This window comes from Eurypyga helias, unplaced genomic scaffold, assembly GCF_000690775.1.
Source record: "Eurypyga helias isolate BGI_N326 unplaced genomic scaffold, ASM69077v1 scaffold37366, whole genome shotgun sequence".
NCBI classification, from domain to species: Eukaryota; Metazoa; Chordata; class Aves; order Eurypygiformes; family Eurypygidae; genus Eurypyga; species Eurypyga helias.
Window position 1 is genome coordinate 17245 of NW_010259231.1, and position 8718 is coordinate 25962.

Sequence of the window (8718 nt, forward strand, 5' to 3'; positions counted from 1 at the left end):
GGTTGGGATAGGAGGCAGCTGGGGGGCGACCTCATTGCTCTCCACAGCTTCCTGCGGAGGGGACGTGGAGAGGGAGGTGCTGAGCTCTTCCCCTGGGATCCAGGGACAGCACACCTGGGGATGGCTCAGAGCTGCACCACGGAGGTTCACACTTGGCATGAGGAAGCACCTCTTGACCGAGAGGTGGGTCAACACTGGAAAAGGCTTCCTGGAGAGGTCGTTGATGCCCCCGGCCTGCCAGCGTTTAAGGGGCATTTGGGCAGTGCCCTTAGTGCTGCGCTTTAACGTCTCCCTGGGATCCAGGGACAGCACACCTGGGGATGGCTCAGAGCTGCACCACGGAGGTTCACACTTGGCATGAGGAAGCACCTCTTGACCGAGAGGTGGGTCAACACTGGAAAAGGCTTCCTGGAGAGGTCGTTGATGCCCCCGGCCTGCCAGCGTTTAAGGGGCATTTGGGCAGTGCCCTTAGTGCTGCGCTTTAACGTCTGGTCAGCCTGTGGGACTTGATGATTGCTGCCGGTCCCTTCCCACCAAACCGTTCTATTCCATCACTCAACTCAGGAAACATCCCTTACAGTTTTCCTTTCTAAATCCCAGAGCCACAAACTGGGCCAAAATGGGAGAAAAGACTTACAACATCATCGTATTACGACAGTTTCTCTCCCCTACAAAACAGAAAAGTCACAGTAAGTTTGTTTTACGTGCTCTACGTTCAACATTCAGTTTTTCTTCCAACTTCGTATGATCAACATAAGCAGTGGAGTCCTGCCAAACTGACTTCCAGCCACCCGAGAGGCGTTACTCATGCCAAGTCAATACCCAGAGTGTTCTCCTGCACACAGCTACGCACAGCAGCTGCTCCAGACCCAGGCAACAGCACACGCGATCTTGTCAGCACTGTCAGTCATTTCCAACAGGTGACACGGCCACAGAAAGGACAAAAGCCTCAGTGTAAACAGCCACGGTCTCAGTTTCCATTTCCATAACCTGAACAGAAATCGCTCAGCAGAAGCCAACTTGCACAGCAAAAGTGTGTGACTGCACAACAGAAAATCCCTACAGCACATCCAGGATCTGACGCCCACTACGCTTAGTTTCTACGAGAAAACCATCCCGGGAGCCTTGAGAGATGCCTAAAGCACGGACAGCAAGGGCAGGTGACTCCAGAGCGACTGAACGCGTTTCCCTCTGAGAGCTGAAGTGGTGAACGGAAGTATTCTGCCTCTGGTGAAAAACCCCGAAGCCTCAGGCACAGCAGCTGCGTCGTAACTGAGAATTCCCTGGGGTTTTCTCACCTTAATTTGAAAATTGTGTAGTTCTGAGTCAAGAAGGAAACGTCTGTGATAAAGCCATGGTTTTTCAGAACGTGTTACCTCTCAAACGTGGCCCTGCAGCTCGCAGGGTCACATCTACCGACACCAACTCCGCTCTCGGCCAGCTCCGACAAGCCGCCGGCAAGAACGGCGACGGCGCGGTGGCAGCGCTTCGGCACGGGGGCACCGACGACTGCAGCTCGATACGCAACCAGTGCGGAGATGCATCGCACTACTACTGACGCTGCTCGCCAAAAACGCACCCAGAGGAGCCCCCAAACCCTCCCACGGGGAAAGACACCTTCCCCGAGCAGTATCTAACGGCAAACAACGAACGCGTTTATGGTTTGGGGTTTTTAAATCTACAGACCTGGTTTTGTCAACACAAACGGCAGCGGGTGCGTACACACCTGTAAGTCTCCTCCTGCAGCACCTTTTTGCTGCCTGCCCCAATAAAAAGCGACACTAGAAAGCTGTGGCTCTGCTCTATCTCACACACAAAGACAGCCTGAAGCCTTGTTTTCCAGAAGACACGTTCCTGTCCAGCTACTGCCCCAACGCCCAGGTCTTAACACGCTACGGAGAGCCACGGCGCGGTTCAAATGGGACCTCCCCGCGCGCTTCACTGTGAACGCAGCGACAGGAGGAAGGCCGCAGCGGAGGAGACCAATGTCTTGGCCTTTTTCACCTCGTGACACACAGGCTCCAAACACCATTCATCACAGAAAACACCTGCAGCTTACCGCATTAGAATTTGCGCAAAGTCTAATGTACGTACTGTCCGTGAACGCCACAAAACCTTTACGGTTTAGGGTTTTATGTAGTATAAAAAAGCAGGAGATGGCAAAAAATCCAAGTTCAAAAACATCCCTTAAAATGGTCTTAAACTTTACCTGGTTTTGAAAGGAAGGATGACCCATGAGGCGATGGAGAGTGGCCAGAGACCCAGGTTCAACTCCCTGCTTCACCAGAGGCTTCCGGCATGACCCTGGCCAAGCCTTTTAGTCTCGCTGGCCGAGATCCCCGTCTGTGAGTCGGAATAATAGTGCTTATGCCGCCCAGAGTAGGCACTGGTAGCAATCTGATGCAGATTACCAAGGAAAACCGGGTAACAAGCTGGTCCATAACCTCCTTCCCATGGCTTAGAAAGAACTACGTTGTCACCAGGTGGGAGAGGCCGGGACGGAAGGTAGATACTGAGATTCCACCTTGGGAGACACATCCCGGATCTCACGCAGCTCGCACCGCCATCACATGAGACGAGAAAAATTAAACTCCAGTAGTTTTCTAATGCAAACGAAGTATTACGTGGGAAGCCACTCCAAGAGACAAAGATGATTCACAGATCCACAGAGTCGGGGTTGGAACAGGTTGGAAGGGACCTCTGGAGAGCATCTAGTCCAACCCCCATGCCAGGGCAGGATCCCCTGGAGTAGATCACACAGGAACAAGTCCAGGGCCTTTGGGAAGTCTCCAGGGAAGAAGACACCTCTCTGGACAGCCTGCTCAGGGCTCTGTCACCCTCACAGAGAAGAAGGGTTTCCTCACGTTCATGCTGAACCTTCTGTTTTCCAGTTCATGGCCACTGCCCCCAGTCCTGTCACTGGACACCACTGAGAAGAGCCTGGCCCCATCCTCCTGACATCCACCCTTTAGGTATTGATAAGCATTGATAAGATCCCCCCTCAGCCTCCTCTTCTCCAGCCGAACAGACCCAGCTCTCCCAGCCTTTCCTCACGTGGAAGGCGGACACACCAATGCTTAGACAGCTTTTCGCTCCCAAGGCAGCAATGGTGCTTCAAACTATTTCTGACAAGCAGAGGCAAAACAATCCAACACAGAACACATATATGGACACCAGGTACTTTACTGCAGCCGATTCCCAAGGCTAGGAAAATTAGGAAAAAACCTAAGGAGAAAAATCCACCTCTGAAACCGTTTGTATCAAGCCAGACAAAAAGCAGATTTCCTCATATGACCAAGAAACCCCAGGGGGTGGGCAGAACAGTTGTGCTGAAAGGCCAACACCAAGCGAGACACTCCGTGTCCTGCAGACACTAATTACGAGAACCAGGAAACATACCTACTTTCTCTATTTCCTGGGCACTTTTCCAAGCTTGTAACGCACAAGGATAACGAAGCAAAACAATCAAACACCCTTTTGACAGGCTCTAGGGCAGAGATAGCATTAACACACCAGGAGCTGGAGAAATCCCGACCCCACTGGAGCTGCTGCCCCGTGAGGCATCAGTATCGTGTGGGGCAACACTTAACATGCACAGCGACCTACGACGGCACCCAGCGATTTCTCAGAGCGATGACCGTGCCCATGAAGCGATGGGTTCCCGATAACAGTAACTGGTTTCCTCCAGGAGTTTAACACAATACCTGCCTTGGTCTCCTTTTTAACCCTTTCTTTCAAAAATTCCAACAGGTAAGCAGCCAGACATAAAAAAGGACAAGGAGTTAATGTGATTACTAGCCACAGTGCAGGTCTGGCCAAAATAGAGAGGACAGCCTGAAAACAAAGACAAACTGTAAAAGTGACAGGTCTACCTCAAATCTGATGTGATAAAATTACTATTGTGTTGAAAACCAAACTGTCCTGTTTTACTTCTGTAAAGCGTTAGCATCACGCTGCACTAAATACACACAAGTAGGAGCTCAACACCTAAAAGCTGTGACCCTCCTGGATCCCACACTGGGAAGGAGCACTTCCTGTGGATTCCTACAGACGCTGGTATTTGGTCCAGTGTTACTTAGTTCTGACGCATCGATGACCCGGGATCGCGCTTCCCATGATAAAGCTGGCAGCCTCTTTGAAAATTCCCACAGGAAAACCAAGGATGACAGTAGAGTTCTACTTCGCTTTTTCTGGGAGGCTGAGGCATCACAAAATCCCTTTTTGGCAGCAGCAGTCAGAAATCCCCAGCCTATTTCTCTGTTGTAAGACGCTGGTCGTGCAGTCAGAGCCAAGCACGGCGCCCGGAGCCGCAGGGCAGCTGGAGTGGCCAACGCGTGCAGCACTTCTCTCTCCTTTTAACAGAACAGCTGTGGCTGAAATCCAGTTTTTAGACTCTTCAGTTGCCTATGCCACAAGTACCAACTCTGCCTCGCTTTACCATTGAAGCTTTCCCAAAAAAATACGGGAGAGCTCTGGTAATCCACTGCCACAAAGAGCGAGCAGGAACTTCCTGTACAACGGTTACTTGGGCACACTCACGTGCAGGTACGGACTCGGTGAGCGAAGGTCCCGCTGCTCTGCTCATGGAACGCTCACCAAGTCATGCAAGCAGCGAAGCAGAGCTCTGCGCCGAAGATGGGCTCTGGAACACCTCTACAGCACTTCAACACCAGGAAGAGATGGTTGGGTTTTGTGGGTAGCATATCAGCTGTTTTCCAGTGAGACGGGAGCGTTTGCCTGAGGGTTCTCACAGGAACCTGCTCCAGCTCCACAAAGTGTTGGAGATGTGGCCGGTTGCGGTTCACGCCAAACCAAACCAGCGGCTGCAGCAGGTACCTCCCAGGGAACGAGCACTGTCCATGTCCAACCCAGGATCGAACACCAGCCCCTTGGCCAGTGAGAGTCGGCAGCCAAGCGCAGTGCCACGGCCTCGGGCACAGCTCCGCGCCGCAGCATCCCTCGTGCTGCGGGTGAAACCGGTACCCGCAGCGCGTTTCACGCCAGGCAGAGAGGAGTACGTTCATCGCCGAGCTCTGCTCTTTCAGAGGAACTTCAGCTGGGAGAATGTTTGCATTCCTCCCAAAGCTTCCTGCCACGGAGCCCACCTCACTGCGCACCCAGGGACAGAGCGCCCTTTCAGACAGCCCCAGCCCGTGCTGGGCACTAGGATCTCGCTCACCGCTCCCCAGGCAACACCTTTTTTCCTCGGCTTAAACTGAAATTAGCAGTTCTGGATTCCCTCTGCTATTAACAGCTTGAAATTCCTGAGCTACTGGCAAGTGGGAGTTTCACAGGATCCATTTGTTTTGGAAACACACACTTAGTTTTGTCAAATACTGCTTTTTTTGTTGCTACTGCTTCGAAAATGCATCTTTATGACACCTGCCTGCACCCCAAAGTACCCTAAAACCTGACAGTGGTGAAGTAACAGCAAAATAGTCTTCTCTGACCACCGTTTCTTCCTGGGGATTGCAGAGACGACGGCACCTTCTGTTTCGCACACAAGTCACCAGGAATCCAAGTATTCTACAACCCAGGCATCAGCTAGAAAAGGATGAGGACCCCCAGCTCAGAACTCTGAAGGAAAAGCAATGCTAAAATGCAGGCTTGACACCCAGCTTTTTTAACAAGTTCAAACTGGAACCTGCATCATCGGCTCCTGGGCTGAAAACGAGAGCGAACCAACCAGCCACCTACGCGCCTGTTAGGAGACTCCAGTGACGAAATACCAGAAGGAGCTTCGGGGGGGAATGGCACAAATGGAAGGAGTTAGGCATGAAGGACAGTTTGAACTACACCGTTCAACGCACCCTACGAAGGACTTGCTCTGAATGCATCTAACCTGGGCTCGCGTGCCCACGGCATGGCGCGTGGAGGCTGGGATCTACAAACATCTAAGAGGAATGGCAAAAGCAGGATGAAAATTATTAGTTCTAAAATGGCAAGTATTGGCACAGAATTATTACTGCAACGTTATTAATTAGGTCACCGATGAACCTGGCACAAAAAGCAGCGCGTTTCTTCAGACACACCCTGGCCTCGGGTCCAAGGGTACCTCAAGCAGCCCAGGAGCTTTCGGAAGCTCTTAGCATCACAGCCTCTTGCTATTTCAACTGCAAATTCCACTTTGCCTCCTTCTTTTTCCTGCTTGCCAGGCTGGGCATCTTCCTTGACAGAACACAGGGACGCAATAGCAGTGCCTCTCATTTCTGCTGCTTTTACAGGTTCAGCTGGATAAAGCCAACAATTCGTTTTGGGTTATTAGGTGACAGACTACATGTCTGTGGGTAGGAGAAACCTAATCTCAAAGGAAATTTTAACCTGGAGCTTAGCGCCACACTCTGAACAGTCTGAAAGCAGGGAACCGGAGCTATTCCGAAGTAGGAAATGATGCTGTCCTTCTGGAGAGAGTGGAAGAAAGCCCCAGCCTCTCCCCAGAACCACCCACCTCGATGGCGTTCAGCACTACGCGACTTCACCAATGGAATTCCCCTCTGAACAGTTGTTGATGTCAGCCTTCACAAGGTGAACATCAACAGACCAGGGTTTCTGGGAGAAGTCCAGAAGGATGGCAAAAGGCCCGGTGAAGTGCGCAGGGAGCCGCCAAGATGACTCGACTGCAGCGCAGACCCTCTCATCCCCCTGCGCTTCGCAAACAGCACCGTCACCTGCTCCAGGCGAGACAGGGAAAAGGGGCCCCACCGCCCTGGCGACACGGCCGCCGCGCCGAGCCGCACTTCACGGAGGGTGACAGACAGGAGTCGTGACGTTTTTGCCAAATACACGTAAGCTGGCCACAACAACAGCTTCAAGATAAAACCTTGTCAGAAACTGCAGGAGGAAATAAATCTGCCACTAACCCCCAAGTTGGCAACTTGGTAAAAGAGAGCGTCTAACCCAGCGGAGGCAGCACAAGCCACGAGGCGCAGGCACCGGTGGCTTCCTAGGGCAAGCACCAAGCTTGGCACACGCAACAGGAGTCACCAGCCCCGCGCCCCCGGGACAACGACCACGTGGAGGTGAAGCCGAGCTGCGTCTGGGTTCTGCGATAGGCGGCGGAAACTGGAGCATTAGGACCATGCAGGGAGCACCCAGCACCACTGAGAGAAGCCACTGCAGGAGCAGACCTGCTTTACGGCCGTGCTGAAGAGCTGTTCAACAACCACAGCAAACGCCACACACCAACCTCACTGCGCTGCCGAAGCCTCCTCGGAGCAGCACTTCTCCAAACATTTCTGTAGGAACATGACACGGCTATGGAGAAACGTTTCTGAGGCCACCACCAGCTCGGAAGGTGGTTAACGAAGCAGCTCTGTAAAAACCCCAAGCACATCACGGCAACGTGAAAAGCCAAAATACGTGCATGGAAAAACCCTAGAAATGTGAACGATCACGAGTGACCCTGAAGGAGAGAAAGGATGGTCGGTTTGATTATTACCAGGGAGTTCAGCGGGCACAAAGACGAGCAGCCCAAAGGAAGCAGCTGCCCAGCACACACGACGTGCCCAGGAGCGCGCGTGCCTGCACCGCTCGCAGCAGACTTTTCCTGCAGGAAAACACCGAATGCTTTGCACCTTAGAAGTTAAAACTAGAGAAGAGATTCCTGGAAGCAGTTGCTCAGCTAAGGCACTGACCCGCCTTCTGCATCCAGCATGTTTGGGAGACGGGGCGCTGCCGGAGAGCTGCTACGCAGCAGCAACTCAAGGCAGAAAAGCAGCTGCGTCGCCCTCACCTGCATTTCAGGAAGAAGAGTTTTCACCTCCTACGCCAGCAGCAGTTTTCCACTCAACACCTGCCAGGAGAGGTCTGCAGCTGCTAACACTCCCCAGGCATTCCCGCCACACTGCACTCCCCCCCCGGGAGGACAAACCCACAGCCGTGCCAGGGAGACCTTTAAACTGCAGCACCCCGCTGAACCCCCCCGGGAACGGAGCGAACACCTCGGTACAGCCGGTACAGACACCCGGCTCTCCGGAACCGCTGGAGCGACAGAACGCACTCCCAGCCGCCAGCCCGCGAGCCCACCTGTCACGCTGCGGGACGGCGTTCTGACAGCCTGCGCCTCGGAGCGAGCTCACCTCCGGATCCCTCGGGATGGGCACCCACATCGCAGGTTTACGCATTACTATCCCGCTGGCTGAATTCTACCGTGCTGGCACCGCTCCGGCTTCCGACAGCCGGCACCACGCGTTCAGCTGGAGCGAGCGACGGCACAGTCACCGGGGGCTGTGGAACAGCTGCTGGCTGCCCGCAGCTCGGCGCCGGAGCTGGTAGAAAGCAACCTGCGTACCGCGGCAACGGCGTCCACCCCAGAAAACAAGCCGCCAAAGGGAAAGCACGCTGTGGCAGCGCCGGGAGGAATCTAAGGTCTTGCCAACGCCCGTTTTAGGTTTCTAGCCTTTCCTCCTGGTTTCTGCTGTCACACCCCACGCGGTACAATAGGCGCTGAAACCCTGTTGATGACATCTCTCCGTCTCCTCTGCCTGTAACCACAGCAAGGCGAACGGTTTGATCTGCAAACGCACGAGCCAGGAGCGGCCTGACGACACTCGGCCAGCACACGGCACCTGCAGAACCTGGATCTCAACGCTCCTATGGATTTAACATGCAAGAACACGGCAATTCTGGGATCTGACCCAGTCCCAGGCTGCTCTTCCACTGACACCAACGTGAAATACTCCGGGCTGTACTGAGGGCAGTACTCTGCCTTAGAGCTTC